This window comes from Aquarana catesbeiana, linkage group LG02 (assembly GCF_042186555.1).
Source record: "Aquarana catesbeiana isolate 2022-GZ linkage group LG02, ASM4218655v1, whole genome shotgun sequence".
Classification (NCBI taxonomy): Eukaryota; Metazoa; Chordata; class Amphibia; order Anura; family Ranidae; genus Aquarana; species Aquarana catesbeiana.
The window spans coordinates 784,424,891-784,440,962 of record NC_133325.1 but is presented as its reverse complement, the minus strand read 5'-3'; positions in this window follow the sequence as shown (position 1 = coordinate 784,440,962).

Sequence of the window (16,072 nt, the reverse complement as noted above, 5' to 3'; positions counted from 1 at the left end):
ACAGTTAGAATCACTCCCTAGGACACACTTAACCCCTTCATCGCCCCCCTAGTGTTTAACCCCTTCACTGCCAGTGTCATTTACACAGCAATCAATGCATTTTTATTGCACTGATCGCTGTATAAATGACAATGGTCCCAAAATAGTGTCAAAAGTGTCCGATGTGTCCGCCACAATGTCGCAGCCCCGATAAAAATCGCAGATTGCCGCCATTACTAATAAAAAAAAAAATATAAAAATGCCATAAAACCATCCACTATTTTGTAGACGCTATAACTTTTGCGCAAACCAATCAATATACGCTTATTGTGATTTTTTTCCCCCAAAAATATGTATAAGAATACGTATCGGCCTAAACTGAGGAAAACATTTGTTTTTTTTCCATATATTTTTGGGGATATTTATTATAGCAACAAGTAAAAAATATTGCGTTTTTTTTTCTTCAAAATTGTCGCTCTTTTTTTGTTTATAGTGCAAAAAATAAAAACCGCAGAGGTGATCAAATACCACCAAAAGAAAGTTCTATTTGTGGGAAAAAAAGGACGTCAATTTTGTTTGGGTGCAACGTTGCACGACCGCACAATTGTCAGTTAAAGCGTCGCAGTGCCGAATCGCAAGAAGTGCTCTGGTCAGGAAGGGGGTAAAATCTTCCAGGGGGTGAAGCGGTTACGTAATGACAAAGCTATTGCATGATGGATAATCAGGCCCATAGCAAAATTGTAATAAATTGCACTAGTCGATACCATTGTATCAGTGACATGGTTATTTATGTTATGACAAATAAATATGTCACTTACATTATTGCTGTCCTGCTTACCTGCGCAGGTATAGAAATGCCAAGGTTGAACTGTTGCGATTTGCGAAGTGTGAATCTCTATCTGACGGGTTTACGACAAGCGATCCCTCGGCTGATGGCGGTTTTTTGCGAGGCCCTGGGGGATGATAAATTTGTGAGATCGCAACAAGAACCTCAGCCGGGCCGGGTGATTAATGGGGGAGGTTTAAATATCAAGGAATCTCCAGCCAGTCACATTAAATAATATTTTGACTGGAAACAATTGGGGAAGGAGATTCATGGTGTTGCGGGGTCACTGAGCATGCTGGAGGGACGCTGTTTAATGCAGTACAGGGTAACAGATTTACATAGTGATACATCTGCACTTTGCTGGATTTACGGGTCGGTCAGAAACCTTGCCATGAATTGCGTCGGAGCTACAAGTAACGCCGAAGGGGGTGTGGGTGGGAAGATGGTCTCTAGTGACCTGAAGAAAAAGTTTTCAGTATTTTGAAAGAGCACTTTGTATGGCTCAATATTGAAAACTTCATCTTGAACCTTATATAGAATGGCTGTAAACCCTTATATACAGTGCCTTGAAAAAAGTATTTATACCCCTTGGAATTTTCCACATTTTGTCATGTCACAACCAAAAACTAAAATGTATTTTATTGGGATTTTATGTGATCGACCAACACAAAGTGGCACATAATTGTGAAGTGGAAGGAAAATGATAAATGGTTTTCAACATTTTTTACAAATAAATATGTGAAAAGTGTGGGGGGTACATTTGTATGGCGCCCCCCGGAGTCAATACTTTGTAGAACCGCCTTTCTCTGCAATTACAGCTGCAAGTCTTTTTGGGGATGTCTCTACCAGCTTTGCACATCTAGAGAGGGACATTTTTGCCCATTCTTCTTTGTAAAATATCTGAAGCTCTGTCAGATTGGATGGAGAACATCTGTGAATGACAATTTTCAAGTCTTGCCACAGATTCTCAATTGGATTTAGGTCTGGACTTTGACTGGGCCATATTAACATGAATATGCTTTGATCTAAACCATTCCATTGTAGCTCTGGCTGTATGTTTAGGGTCGTTGTCCTGCTGGAAGGTGAACCTCCGCCCCAGTCTCAAGCCTTTTGCAGACTCTCATGCCCCGTACACATGGTCGGATTTTCCGATGGAAAATGTCCGATCGGAGCGTGTTGTCGGAAATTTCGACCGTGTGTGGGCTCCATCGGACATTTTCCATCGGATTTTCCGACACACAAAGTTTGAGAGCAGGATATAAAATTTTCCGACAACAAAATCCGTTGTCGAAAATTCGATCGTGTGTACACAAATCCGACGAACAAAGTGCCACGCATGCTCAGAATAAATAAAGAGATGAAAGCTATTGGCCACTGCCACGTTTATAGTCCCGACGTACGTGTTTTACGTCACCGCGTTGAGAATGATCGGATTTTCCAACAACTTTGTGTGACCGTGTGTATGCAAGACAAGTTTGAGCCAACTTCCGTTGGAAAAAATCCTAGGATTTTGTTGTCGGAATGTTCGAACAAAGTCCGATCGTGTGTACGGGGCATAAGAGGTTTTCTTCTAAGATTGTCCTGTATTTGTCTCCCTCCATCTTCCCATCAACTCTGACCAGCTTCCCTGTCCCTACTGAAGAAAAGCATCCCCACAACATGATGCTGCCACCACCGTGTTTCACGGTGAGGATGGTGTGTTCAGGGGGATGTGCAGTGTTAGTTTTCCGCCACACAAAGCATTTTGCTTTTAGGCCAAAAAGTTAAATTTTGGTCTCACATGGCTTCCCGCAAACTGCAAATGGGACTTCTTATGGTTTTCTTTCAACAATGTCTTTCTTCTTGCCGCTCTTCCATAAAGGCCAAATTTGTGGAGCGCAGGACTAAGAGTTGTCCTGTGGACAGATTCTCCCACCTGAGCTGTGGATCTCTGCAATTTTCAAGTCTTGCCACAGATTCTCAAGTGGATTTAGGTCTGGACTGTGACTGGGCCATTCTAACACATGAATATGCTTTGATCTAAACCAGTCCATTGTAGCTCTGGCTGTATATTTTGGAATCGTTGTCCTACTGGAAGGTGAACCTCCGCCTTTTGCAGACTCCAACAGGTTTTGTTCTGAAATTGCCCTGTATTTGGCTCTATCAATCTTCCCATCATCTCTGACCAGCTTCCCTGTCCATAACATGTCCCATAAGCCACATATAGCACAGCCCATTGAAATCAGCAGGCTCCCCTATGCGCGTCACAGGAAAAACGAGCCATAAAACGTTCGCTCCCCACTATGCTAGATGTGAATGGGGCCTGAAAGTGAAATTGGTGCGGTAACACAAGAACAATGAGGCTCCATTCACATCTGTGCGTTTCCTTGCATTTCAGAAATGCGCTGCACTAAAAATCGCAGTAAAAACGCACAAAGCTCCGCTCTAAAAAAAATGTTCTGAAGCTTCTTTGGGGCGATTGCTGTGTGTAGGGTGGCCCATTTAGGTGGATAGGCTGCCCTATGTGGAGGATCTTAGTTATGAGGAAAGGTTGTGAGCACTGAACTTATTCTCTCTGGAGAAGAGACGCTTGAGAGGGGATATGATTTCAATATACAAATACTGTACTGGTGACCCCACAATAGGGATAAAACTTTTTCGCAGAAGAGAGTTTAACAAGACTCGTGTCCACTCATTAAAATTAGAAGAAAAGAGGTTTAAAGTTAAACTACGTAGAGGGTTCTTTACTGTAAGAGCGGCAAGGATGTGGACTTCCCTTCCACAGGTGGTGGTCTCAGCGGGGAGCATTGATAGCTTCAAGAAACTATTAGATAAGCACCAGAATGACCGCAACATACAGGGATATACAATGTAATACTGACACATAATCACACACATAGGTTGGACTTGATGGACTTGTGTCTTTTTTCTACCTCACCTACTATGTAACTATGTAACTATGTGTAATGAGTGAAAATGCTCCAAAACGCCCCCCCTCGCTAAAAAAAAAAAAAAAAACGCATTTGGGAATGCGAGTTCCCACTATGCAGAGATGTGAACGGGGCTTGACATCTGAGTGTTTCTGTCCACTCCCTTCTATGTACTTGTATAAAGATGGTCATACACTATGCAATCTGATTGTATATTTAATGAGAAGGGTGATCAATGATTGATTGCATTTCATTTAAAAAAATGAGTAGCTGGGAGTATGAGGGTGGATGATGCAGGGTGTGTGCTAATGAAGTCAGCTGGTCAACTCCTTCCTGTGTCATAACCTACAGTCTGTAAGGACGTAAGACAGAAGCAATAGATACGTTTGGAATCATGGATGAGGTCAGTAAGGTACATGTCTGTAGATTTTATATGGAAAGCTTTGATATTTTTGTAAAAAAAGTACATGAGTGCTATATTGGTGCATAGGGGAGCTGGGATTTAGAAAGAAAAAAAAAAGTGAGCTTAGCCTTTAATGTCTATAGTCTGGACACAGGTGCGCTTTAACTGCTTGCCGACTGCCCGCCGTCATTTGACGGTGGCAGAATGGCTCCCCTGCACAAATCGCCGTAGCTTTACGGCAGCCGCTTTGAGGGGTATCGGGTGTGCACCCCCGCCACGGTACTGAGGAGCAGAGGGGCGTGTAAACACACAAATCCACGTTCTGACAGGGGAGAGGAGACAGATCGTGTGTTCCTAGTATATATATATATATATACACACTGAGGGAACACATTTAACCCCCCTTTTCGCCCCCATAGTGTTAACCCCTTCCCTGCCAGTGACATTTATACAGTAATCAGTGGCTTTTTATAGCTCTGACCGATGTATAAATGTCAGTAGTCCCAAAAAAGTGCCAAAAGTGTCCAATCTGTGCACCGCAATGTAGCAGTCCCAATAAAAATCGCAGATCGCCGCCATTACTAGTAAAAAATAAATAAATAATAACAATGCCAAAAGTCTATCCCCTATTTTGTAGACGCTATAACTTTTGCACAAACCAATCAATATACGCTTATTGCAATTTTTTTTTACCAAAGTATGTAGAAGAATACATATCGGCCTAAACTGAGGAAAAAAATCTTTTTTTTTTTTTTTAAAATGGGGATATTATAGCAAAAAGTAAAAAGTATTGTGTTTTTTTTCTAAATTGTTGCTCTTTTTTTGTTTATAGCGCAAAAAAATAAAAACCGCAGAGGTGATCAAATACCACCAAAAGAAAGCTCTATTTGTGGGGAAAAAAGGACGTCAATTTTGTTTGGGTACAGCGTTGCGCGACCGCACAATTGTCAGTTAAAGTGACGCAGTGCTGTATCGCAAAACCTACGGCGATTTGCGGGAACGAGCCGACCTGCCACCGCATAATGACGCCGGCTGGTTGGCAAGTGGTTAAATTAAACAGGTTTATGTTTTTTTTATAGGAGGGCATATTTGAGGAAGTTCTACTGTTTTCCCAATTTTGTTTGGGTACAGTGTCGCACGACCGTGCAATTGTCAGTTAAAGCGACGCAGTGCCGTATCGCAAAAAATGGCCTGGTCAGGAAGGGGGTAAATCCTTCCGGGGCTGAAGTGGTTAAATGACATTAACAGTTCAATCAAAAAAAAAACAAAAAAAATCTTATACTTTGCTCTACCTGATCTGTGCAGTGGTTTTGCACAGAGCAGCCCCGATCCTCCTCTTTCGCCGCCACTCCCGGCTCCTCCTCTTCAGCCAATGCCCCCAATAGCAAGCCACTTGCTATAGGGGCACTGGTGTGTGCTATCTCCCAAGCTTTGCTCTATGCGTCCATAAGACACACAGAGCCGTGGCTCAGCCCCGCCCCGTGCTCTCTCCTCATTGGCTTACTGGCTGTGGTTGACAGTAGCAGGTGCCAATGGCTCCTGCTACTGTCTCGGCCAATGAGGAGAGGGAGTTCCTGGACAGCCGAGGCTCTCTTGCACATGGCTGGATCGAGAGGGATCTCAGGTCAGTATTTGGGGGGGGGGGAGCAGCACACAGAGGTGTTTTTTACCTTCATGCTTAGAATGCATGAAGGTAAAAAACCTTGTTTCTCAAGTGTAGGGCAGCCCACTGAAATAAATAGGCTGCCCTGCATGCAATGTGTGGGAACATTGTTTTGCTTTGATCTATTATTGGTAATTTGCATTGTAGGCAAGGAAGCTTAGACCTCTGCTGTGTATTAATGTGCTTTTACTAAACAAAAATGCTGTACATACAAAACTATTACAATTATAGGAATACAATACAAGACTGAAAGATATATCTATAACAAGCAAAATGCTACCTACTTCCTAGCAAATAAGTAGAAACGATGGTCTGTAAAAAGTAGAAATACACTGAAAAGGTACTTAACTCAGATTAGAGTGGGTTCATGATCTCCGTAGGCAACGAGGATCCCAGGCTTAATCTATAAGTAGTTGATGGAGATCAGGTGAAAGCGTCTTCAGGTATAGGTTCTTCTGGCTGTACAGACCTTCCTTGGTATTAAGTCATTATAGAGTCCCCCGGTCAGCTTATGCCGTTTCCTTTTATTTGGAAAGTTTATCATCCGTGTGGCCCCTTTTGCAATACTGTGTTTCAATGGGAGAAGAATTCTCCAATTCACCCACTCGATGGGACTGGGGTATCATACCATAGGTCATTTACACTATATTGCCAAAAGTATTGGGATGCCTACCTTTACACACACATGAACTTTAATGGCATCCCAGTCTTAGTCTGTAGGGTTCAATATTGAGTTGGCCCACCCTTTGCAGCTATAACAGCTTCAACTCTTCTGGGAAGGCCGTCCACAAGGTTTAGGAGTGTGTCTATGGGAATGTTTGACCATTCTTCCAGAAGAGCATTTGTGAGGTCAGGCACTGATGTTTGACAAGAAGGCCTGGCTCGCAGCCTCCGCTCTAATTCTTCCCAAAGGTGTTCCATCGGGTTGAGGTCAAGACACTGTGCAGGCCAGTCAAGTTCCTCCACCCCAAGCTCGCTCATCCATGTCTTTATGGACCTTGCTTTGTGCACTGGTGCACAGTCATGTTGGAACAGGAAGGGGCCATCCCCAAACTGTTCCCACAAAGTTGAGAGCATGAAATTGTCCAAAATGTCTTGGTATGCTTACGCCTTAAGAGTTCCCTTCACTAGAACTAAGGAGCCAAACCCAACCCCTGAAAAACAACCCCACTCCATAATCCCCCCTCTACCCAACTTTACATTTGGAACAATGCAGTCAGACAAGTACTGTTCTCCTAGCAACTGCCAAACCCAGACACGTCCATCAGACTGCCAGACAGAGGAGCGTGATTCATCACTCCAGAGAACATGTCTCCACTGCTCTAAAGTCCAGTGGCGGCGTGCTTTACACCACTGCATCTGACGCTTTGCATTGCACTTGGTGATGTAAAGCTTGGATGCAGCTGCTTAGCCATGGAAACCAATTCCATGAAGCTCTCTACACACTGTTGTTGTGCTAATCTGAAAGCCACAGGAAATTTGTAGGTCTGTAGCTATTGACTCTGCAGACAGTTGGTGATTTCTGCGCACTGTGATCTTCAGCATGTGCTGACCCCGCTCTGTCATTTTACGTGGCCTACCACTTTGTGGCTGAGTTGCTTTTGTTCCCAGTTGCTTCTACTTTGTTATAATACCACTAATGCAGAGTACACACGGGCGGACTTTCCGGCAGACTTGGTCCGGCGGACTGGACCCCGTCGGATAATTCGATCGTGTGTGGGCCCCAGCGGACTTTGTTTCCCAAAAGTCGACGGTCCTAGAAATAAAACATGTTTCAAATCTTTCCAACGGACTCGAGTCCGGTAGAAAAATCCGCTCGCCTGTATGCTAGTCCGACGGACAAAAAACGACGCTAGGGCAGCTATTGGCTACTGGCTATCAACTTCCTTATTTTAGTCCGGTCGTACGTTATCACGTACGAATCTGTCAGACTTTGGTTGATCGTGTGTAGGCAAGTCCGTTCGTTCGAAAGTCCATCGGAAAGTCCGTCGGAAAGCCCGTCGGAAAGTCCGTCGGACCAGTCCGGTCGAAAATTCCGCCCGTGTGTATGCGGCATAAAAGTTGACCGTAGAATATATAGTAGCAAGGAAATGTCACGGATGGACTTATTGCACAGGTGACAACCTATCACGGTACCAAGCTTGAATTCCCTGAGCTCCTGAGAGCGACTCATTCTTTCACAAATGTTTGTAGAAGAGGTCTGCATGCCTATGGGCTTGATTTAATATACCTGTGGCCCTGGAGGTGATTGGAACACCTGAATCCAATGATTTGGAGGGGGGTCCTAATACTTTTGGCAATTAATGTATGTCAAAAAGTCTGTTTGTTCGCCGAAGTTACAGAGACTATAAAAATATCTAACTGTCAACTGAAATACAACAATGGTTCATTGTTCCCATTGTATCTAATGGTATTTGTTTGAGAATTAACAAACTTGATGTCTGCTCCTAAGTCAAACACATTGTTCTATATACAGTAAGTCTGAGAATAAAAATCATAAAACAGACATATATATTTATAACAAATGCAACAGAAACATGCGCACACTTTGTCGCATCTGCATGGTGTAAATGGAGCCTAACTGTTCATGCTAATAAAAGAAAACTATCATGGACAGTAGTCAATTTTTTATTGCAAGTGCACTAATATGGCAACAATTACCTTAATTGTTCATTGAGCATAATGAAGAATTTGTGGGACTCCAAGGTTCCTCAGCTGTCTCATAAAGGCAGTAATGTTCCTCGACATCTCCAGGACTCTAGGAATCTACTTTGGGCTCCTGATGACATTTACCACCGGATGTTACCACTTCCTTGTGGTTTGGTCGTTGCTTTTATCTATACTTAAAGTAAAAGGTTTAGAAGAGAATGCATCCGGAGATGAGGAGCTGGTGTCATAAATGTGGAACAGATGAACAATGTGTAGAGCTTCGTTTGACCACAGACATGAATTCCATACACAAAAGGTACAGCTCACAACATAGTGCTGCGGAACACATATTTTGAATCATTTCCTGCACTAAAAAAAACTAACAGATAAGCATAACAGGATAATAATAATACTATTTCACTCCTGAACCAATCCTTTTATCAGTATTTACAAATTCAACACTCTTTAACTACACCATTTAAGGATACCCCCCACTAGGATGGAGTAGAGTGCCTCTTCTCCATTCTCGAATCCTTGCAACTTCTACTAAGGGATTGATCTCAGACCTGTACTCCACTATACACTTAGTGGCATTAGATGAAAATGCTGACCTTCCCTGCAGGGGCACCATGGGCTAAGAATGTAGGTGGTTTAACGGGGGAGCAGTGGAAGTATGTCCTGGAGTCCTTCCCTTTAGTCTCCCTGTCCCCTTCACAAAAACTGTCCCAGCTATTCTTATTACACAGATCATACCGTACTCCCCAGAAATTGTTCACATTTGGAAGCCATCCTGATGATACTTGTCCACAATGCGGGGGCTCCCCTGGTACCCTCCTCCATATGTTGTGGAGATGCCCCAAGTTACATAGGTATTGGTCAACCATTCTCCATACTATAAATTCTGTCTTTGAATTATCCTTCTCGCTAGACCCTTTGTTCTGCTTATTAGGCTATATAGATGAGGGCATTGTACCGCTTACCACACAGATCCTAGTATTCCGATGCATTTTGCAAGCTCGTAAACTCCTTGCCCAGAAGTGGTTGGCGCCCCTGCCACTCACTCAGTCAAAGGAGTTACTTTGTGGTAGTGAAGAAAAACTTGATCTATACTAAACAAGGATGCCCAAGGAAATTTGAGAAATTGTGGGAACTTTGGTTGAGTACTCCAGGATTTGCACCCCAGATGCTTGGTGTTGCACAGACTACTTTCATAATTCAAATGGTGGCCTTAGGCTTCTTATGCCCCGTACACACGGTCGGATTTTCCGATGGAAAATGTCCGATCGGAGCGTGTTGTCGGAAATTCCGACCGTGTGTGGGCTCCATCGGACATTTTCCATCGGATTTTCCGACACACAAAGTTGGAGAGCAGGAGATAAAATTTTCCGACAACAAAATCCGTTGTCGGAAATTCCGATCGTGTGTACACAAATCCGACGGACAAAGTGCCACGCATGCTCAGAATAAATAAAGAGATGAAAGCTATTGGCCACTGCCCCGTTTATAGTCCCGACGTACGTGTTTTACGTCACCGCGTATAGAACGATCGGATTTTCCGACAACTTTGTGTGACCGTGTGTATGCAAGACAAGTTTGAGCCAACATCCGTTGGAAAAAATCCTAGGATTTTGTTGTCAGAATGTCCGAACAAAGTCCGACCGTGTGTACGGGGCATTAGAGCTACTACACTCCCTTATAGCCCCTAGTGGGGAGATCGTGGTGCCTTCACGGTGACAAAGCTTCTAGATCATATACAGTGGGGAAAATAATTATTTGATCCCCTGCAGATTTTGTAAGTTTGCCCACATACAAAGAAATGAAGGGTCTATAATTTTTATCATAGGTGTATTTTAACCGTTTCATGACTAAGCCTATTTTTAAAATGTGGTGTTTACAAGTTAAAATCCGTATTTTTTTGCTAGAAAATTACTTAGAACCCCAAACATTATGTATATTTTTTTAGCAGAGAATCTAGAGAATAAAATGGAGATCGTTGCAATATTTTATATCACACGGTATTTGTGCAGCGGTGTTTTAAACGCAAATTTTTGGAAAAGGGACACTTTCATGAATTTTAAAAAATCCAAACAGTAAAGTTACCCCAATTTTTTTGTATAATGTGAAAGATGATGTTACGCCGAGTAAATAGATACCAAACATGTCACGCTTTATAATTGCACGCACTCGTGGAATGGCGACAAACTACGGTACCTAAGAATTTCCATATGCAACGCTTTAAATTTTTTTTACGGTTACCAGGTTAGAGTTACAGAGGAGGTCTAGTGCTAAAATTATTGCTCTCACTCTGACGATCGCGACGATACCTCACATGTGTGATTTGAACACCGTTTACATATGCGTGCGCGACTTCCGTATGCGTTTTCTTTGCTGCGCGAGCTTGCGGTGACGGGGGCGCTTTAAAAAAATTTTTTTTTCTTATTTATTTTTAAATTCATAAATTGTGTTTAAAAAAAAAAATGTTTTGATGACTTTTATTGCTGTCACAAGGAATGTAAACATCCCTTGTGACAGTAATAGGTGGTGACAGGTACTCTTTATGGAGAGATCGGGGGTCTAAAAGACCCCCGATCCCTCCTTTACACTTCAAAGCATTCAGATCGCCGAAAATGGCGATTATGAATACTGTGTACTTTTTAAAAACCGGCGCCATTGGCAGCAGAGTAAACGTCGCTTCCGCGTTTACAATTTGAAGGCTGGAACAAAGCCACCCACAGCTTCGTACCAGCCCGCCCCCAGCCGCCGGAGGCATCGGATTGGTCACCGAGCCTCCGGATCGACCGGGAGGCCCGGTAAGAGTGGCAGGAGGCGGCGGGAGGGGGGGACGTCCCCTCCCACTGCTCCGGTATAACAGCCGAGCGGCTTTTAGCTGCATCGGTTGTTATACACGGATAGCCAATCGCCGGCTCTAAACAACGGTACCGGGATGATGCCTGCAACTGCAGGCATCATCCCGGTATAACCCCCGAAAGCCGAGTACGCATATCTGCGTACGGTCGGTGGGAAGGGGATGATAGAGACAGAATATTAACTATAAATCCAGAAAAAAACACATGATACAAATGTAGGGGTACCCCTGTAGGGGCTGCTGAAAGTCGTGGCCCACCTGTCACCCTGCCCAGCCCGTCATTCACTTCCCAATAACCTTGGAGACAATGAGCAGTCCATGTGCTTGCTTTTGTGTTTTTATTGAGGGATTTGAACTTGGATAGGGATGGGAATATATAGGATGCCCAGTAGAATTATACTGTAGAACAGTCAATTTGGGACAGAACTATGTACACTCCTTGTACATGACACTTCTCCAGTCTCCTCCAGCACATCTCTTGCTTGCAGACTATCACTTCCTCTCTCTTGCACAACACTTAACTCCAGGCACAGCTAGCACATGGTTAGGCCCAACTCTGACCCAGTCAGGCCTTAGAATGTGCCATTTGCAGGCAGAGTCCCTTTGTAATGTAGAAAAATAGAATAGGAAGTCTTTAGTGCTAGCTGTCCTATGGCGGACTACTGCTCCCAGCAATCCCTTATCAGGCCCTGCCAGCCCTCCTGGCTGCAGCTGCCCAACTCCACTGCCTGTGACATTGCAATCCTCACTGGCTCTACACCCAGCTCTGAGTGTTTCCTCCCACTTCTCTCTGGCATGCCTCTCCTGCACTCCCGATAGAACATGTCACTCACCAGCCCTCCTGGCTGCTCACACACCGGTGGTTCGTTGATTCCCTCCTGAAGACTTGCCCGGCAACAGTAGCTCTCGTTGTCCTCTTTGGTTCCTCTCTGTGCCTCCTGACCAGATCCTCCTTGATTTCCAGAGGGGCTCCGTCCTGCACCTTAACCCCATGCCCAATGTCACCCTCCCCAGAATGGGGAGCGCCCTCAAAGGCCCGACAACCTAGTGCTCCATCTCCAGTTCTTCCACCCGACAACTCCTCCCCAGCTGGGCTCACCCTGGGTATATCAAGGAGGCCTGCTCCCTGCCAATCCTAGTTGGGGATTGGTCAGGGCTCGCTGAGACACCTCAGACAGCTCCACTTCTCTTCCCCTCCTCTCTTCTAGAATCCTCTAGAAGCCAGAGGGAGGTAACCTGAGAAATGATGCTATCTGTAAATCAACAGCCTACTCTGGGCCACTCCCAGCCAACACAGATCAAAACAAACAGGACTAGCTTCCAGCTAGGCCTGTCTAAATTTACCTGCTCTGACAAAAAAATCTCACCTCTAGCACCTACCTAGGTAGAGGGTGCTACTCAAATGTTATAAATTAAGTTGCAGTTCAGTGAGTAAAATAAGTATTTGATCCCCAACAAAACATGACTTAGTACTTGGTGGAGAAACCCTTGTTGGCAAGCACAGAGGTCAGACGTTTCTTGTAGTTGGTGACCAGGTTTGCACACAGGAGGGATTTTGGTCCACTCTTCTCTACAGATCTTCTCTAAATCCTTAAGGTTTCTTGGCTGTCCCTTGGCAACTTGAAGTTTCAGCTCACTCCATAAATTTTCTATAGGATGAAGGTCTGGAGACTGGCTAGGCCACTTGATGACCTTAAAGTGATTGTGAAGGTTTGTTTTTTTTTTTGTTTTGTTTTTTTAAATAACAAACATGTCATACTTACCTCCTCTGTGCAAGGGTTTTGCACAGAGCGCCCCTGATCCTTCTTTTTTGGGGTCTCCCGGGGGCGCTTCAGGCTCCTCCTCCTCATCGCGTGCCCCCACAGAGAGCCGCATTCCATAGGGACACTCGTGCGGGCACGCTCCCGAGTCCTGCTACTGCGTCCATTGACACAGACAGCAGGACTCCGCCCCACCCCTGGCTCCAGTGTCACTGGATTTGATTGACAGCAGCGGGAGCCAATGACACCTGCTGCTATCGATCTATCCAATGAGGAACCGAGACAGCGGCTGGAGCTGCTGGGCTCGTGCTTGTCGCTGGAACGATCGGGTTCAGGTAAGAAAAAGGGGAGCTCTGGGCAGCAGCAGCTGCACCACAGAGGTTTTTCATCTTAATGCATAGAATGCAACAACTCCTTTAATATGCTTTTTCTTGAGCCACTCCTTTGTTGCCTTGGTGGTATGTTTTGGGTCATTGTCATGCTGAAATACCCATCCACAACCCATCTTCAGTGTTCTGACTGAGGGAAGGAGGTTCTCTTCCAAGATTTTACAATACATGGCCCCGTCCATTGGCCTCTCTATGCGGTAAAGTCGGCCTGTACCTTTAGCAGAGAAATAGCCCCAAAGCATAATGTTTCCACCTCCGTGCTTGACTGTAGGGAGCCTTTTTATGGGGAATCAGAGCGGCCCAGCCTGCCCCTGAGTGCCACCCATCAGGGCCCATCAGTGCCGTCTTATCAGTTCCCATCAGTGCGTCTTATCGGTACCTATCAGTGTCACCTTATCAGTGCAGCCTCATCAGCAAATATCAATGAAGGAGAAAAATTACCAGTTTGCTAAATTTTATAACAAACTATGAAACATGATTTTTTTTTTTTTTCAAAAATTTCTGTCTTTTTTTGTTTGTTTAGCAAAAGATAAAAACCCCAGTGGTGATTAAATACCACCAAAAGAAAACTCCATTTGTCTGAAAAAAATATATAAAAATTTTATTTGAGTACAGTGTAGCATGATCGCGCAATTGTCATTCAAAGTGTGACAGCACTGAAAGCTAAAAATTGGTCTGGGCGGGGGGGGGGGGGTTAAGTGCCCAGTAAGCAAGAGGTTATTAAACCTCAGAGGGCTTCACAGAACAGCTGTATTTATACTGAGATTAAATTACACACAGGTGGACTCTATTTACTAATTAGGTGACTTCTGAATACAATTGGTTATAGTAGATTTTAGTTCGGGGTATCAGAGTAAAGGGGGCTGAATACAAATATACACCACACTTTTCAGATACTTATGTAGCTGGTATCTCGTTTCTCCCGCGACCCTGCCAAGCTGGCCGCCGCGATGTACACAGGCTTTCCATGCCTGAAAGAGGGAGAGAGCTGTCTGTCAGTGTCTGCATGGGCTTTTCACCCCTCTCCCTCTCTTTACACACACAGGCATCAGGCTATTCTGTTTCTCCCCTGTGTTCCTATTGGCAGGAGGAAGAAAGCCAATTAAAGGTGCAGTTACTGGAACCAATCAATGGGACTTTAGCAAGCGGTAGCAGTTGAAAAGGACTCTGGAATATGAAGTTCCAGCACAGAGCGGCCCCATAGCCTTGTATAGTGACAGGAACAACCAAGACCAGCATTCTCTATGGGCAGGAAAGGAGAGACTCCATTTTGATTTCCTGAGGAGATCCTCAGTCAGCACAAGGCAGAGGAAGAGATCCGAGCGGAGGGAGAGTTGCTGTCTTCCAGGTGATCTCACTGCGCGATTCAGGCCTCCGCCGCCAGTCGGAATATCCAGCCTGAGAGAGGGGGATCCCAGGTGCACATCGAGACGCACCTGCACCGACGGTGAAGCATTCCAGTGTAAGGTGACCAGTCAGGTCACCAGGAGAGTCTGCCTGTTCCAGGACGTTCGTTTGGGCCTTGATCGCAGGATTGGGTGAGGGGGCTTTTTGCCCATTTGCAGGAAACAGGGACACTTCACCACAGAAGAAGTTAATTGAACACTGTATACAGACATCATTGCTAGTAGTCATCTTGCTGACACTTGTAGTGCCACAGGGATAAAGGAAAAGACCATCCATTTCCGGGGACACTGTATACAGACATTGTTGTCCTTTCACCTTGGGGAGAAAGATCCTGCCTGCTTCACTTGATAATCTGGGCCAGTTGTGTTGTTTGGCCCTGCTATCCAGAAGTTTAAGTGCACCAACAAGAGTGGCTAGCTGAAGACACAAAGTTTTATCTTTTCTTCAAAGGGACTGAAGCTACTAGTGCCATATGGATCCGCACACACATATTCAGGGCTCTGTATATATGCATCGGGTGTGTGTGTGTGGGACAGCTTATCTAGGAGGTTAAGTCATTGCATGTTGATTCGAATAAAGTGTTTAAAGTTGGGACTGTGGTGTCAGGGGACAGGAGAGAGAGGCCTGACACAAAGAGGGTCATTCTTCTGCTCTCCTCCTGCCTGGACTCATAGAGCCAACATGAGTAAAGGTAACCAATCCAATTTAAAGTGTGATATTGTGCTTTATTTACCATTTAAGTGTGCCTCTGCTCTTGGGGACGTTCTCAGGTTTGGAATCCCCTGAAAGCAACTTAAATATAGGATAGAAAGCTAGATTGCTCTTAAATCTCCTTTATTGCTCTCTTGTTGATCACTTGAATATATATACTGTCTGTTATTCTTCCACAGAAATATTGCAGTAAAGACAATTTCTGTGTTTTATCATAATGTGTGTATTTCCCATTGCACTTACACTATTGCCAGGTGTGCCAGAGGGGGTTGAGGCTGTTATTAGGGTTGAGAGGCAGAGTAACGGACTGAACAAACAAAAGCAGCTCCTTTTGGGGGTACAGCTACGTTTATTATTTTTAAATGTTGAAAAAAAATTTTTCATTGTCCTTCCACTTCACAATTATGTGCCACTTTGTGTTGGTCTATCACATAAAATCCCCAAAAAATAAATGTACTTTTTACGTTGTAACTTGACAAAATGTAGAAAATTTCAAGGGGTATGAATACT